Source organism: Cavia porcellus, unplaced genomic scaffold (genome assembly GCF_034190915.1).
Source record: "Cavia porcellus strain 051 isolate PalLab524CR breed Dunkin Hartley unplaced genomic scaffold, mCavPor4.1 scaffold_20, whole genome shotgun sequence".
NCBI classification, from domain to species: domain Eukaryota; kingdom Metazoa; phylum Chordata; class Mammalia; order Rodentia; family Caviidae; genus Cavia; species Cavia porcellus.
Genome location: NW_026947503.1, coordinates 46,364,737 through 46,366,663, shown reverse-complemented (window position 1 = coordinate 46,366,663; position 1,927 = coordinate 46,364,737).

Here is a 1,927-nt window from a genome sequence, read left to right as displayed (position 1 = left end):
TGGAGGTTTCAGGATGTAATTAGCAGGCTCCAAAGCAGGATATCATGGCACTGAGGCAACAGGTCAAGGCAGCAGAAGACGGCAAAAGCAGCATCCGCAGAAGCAGGAGAATAAGCCTCTTCTCCTCCCTTATATTGTAAGCAGGGTACCCCACCCAGGGTGGGTATAGCACTCACACAATTTCCATGCCCTCCTCTTATGTAAGATGAGAATGCTTGCTCTTTTTTCTTTTTTTTTTTTTTTTTTAAACTTTTTATCGGTACTAGGGATCGAACTCACGACCGCCTGCTTGCAAGGCAGGTGCTTATGCCGCTGAGCTAAATCCCCAGCCCCTAAGATGAGAATGCTTACAAAGTGAGAACCCCGATCCTCAGTTGAATCACTTAGTTAAACTTCTAAACTTCTCGAATTGACACGATGTATCAGCCGTTACATTCCTGTGATGAGAGAGAGACAACATAGGGAAGTGGGATTCAACCAAAGAGATCTGTGTTCTATGAAGGTGAAAAGCAGTATATGCATTTCCATCCAGTCCAAAGTGGGGTGTGATGAATCCAAGAGGGTAATTCCTTTAAGTCAGGTGAACATCTTAGTTGATGAGGGTTCTGGGTAAAGTCTTGAGGTGAGCATCATGGGCAGAGTTGGGAGGGGGGGTAAAGATCAGAGAGAGAGAGAGATTAGTCAGCCAAGGGCAGAGATGAGGCTAAAAAACATTCTAGGAGCAAGCTAGTGGTTCTGATGCATTGGAGTGGTGTATCTGGGAGGTATCTTCAGTCAGCTGGGATATATAACTTAACACATAATTCAGTAGTTCATGCTTTGTCAGTGCTCATTTTATTGAATTTTGGAGGCTGTGGGAAGAGTCTGAGTTTGACCAAATCGACAGTCAAGTGCTGATTCCTAAGTGTTCTCTGTGAAGAGTGTCATGCTGCCCTCAGTGTGGGAGTCACTTGTGACAGGATGAGGGCGGGGAGCATGAGCCTTAACCTCCCATGCCTGTCCCTTCTTAGCTCTACCCATAGACACTCCCACACCTGCTCTCCTGCCCCTGCTGCCCACAGTCGGGCCAGTGCAGTGGGAAGACCCCAGCCTCACACAGCTTTTGCAGATGCAGGTGTGTCTGCGCCTCAGCCCCAGCACCTGAGAGCTTTGCTGCAGGCGAACCCCTGCATCCCTCCAAGGTGCAAGGCTGCAAATTGAGCTCTGTCCTTGACATGCGTTCTGTGCTGGGCACACCTAAAATAAACCTCAAAAATCTTTTAAAGTGAAATATAAACCTATGCTTTAACAAACAATGAAGCAAAATGTGAATATTTTTAAACATTTAAACCCAAGCTGGGTGAGGAGGTTCATCCAGATGGGGGGCAGCCCAGCAGGGGTTTCTGAGTCCAGTAGGTGAGATGTATCTGCTGGATGGAGAGGGGTGGGGTGGGGGGGGAGATCCTGAGGTGGGAAATTGGCTGCATTCTAGGGGATTAGTTAAATAAGTACATATGTTAATGGCAGCCAGGTTTCCCACTGACAGAAAGAAGTTACAGATAAGAACAGAGAAAAATAACAGAGGCCTGGAGTGCTGGGCATCAGAATGCTCATGATTTCACATATATATGAATAAAGAACTAAAGATGCAAATATTTGCTTGTGTATGTTTGAAAACACATACACAGACTCTCTGACTCTAGCCATGCCTGGGAGTTGCTGTACCAGAAAAACAATGAGCATATGTAACATCCCAAGGCTGGCACCTTTTGAGGAGGGCTGCTGGGTACCAAACTCAGGCCCTTGCACACATTAAACTCTACCTAGCTACATTCTCAGCCCCTTAGATGTTGGATTTTTAGGTACCGTTCCCCACTAAAAAAACCAGGGCTTCTTAAAGAAATGGCTCATTTCAGGACAGGGCCAGGTACTCTATAAGATGAGCCCA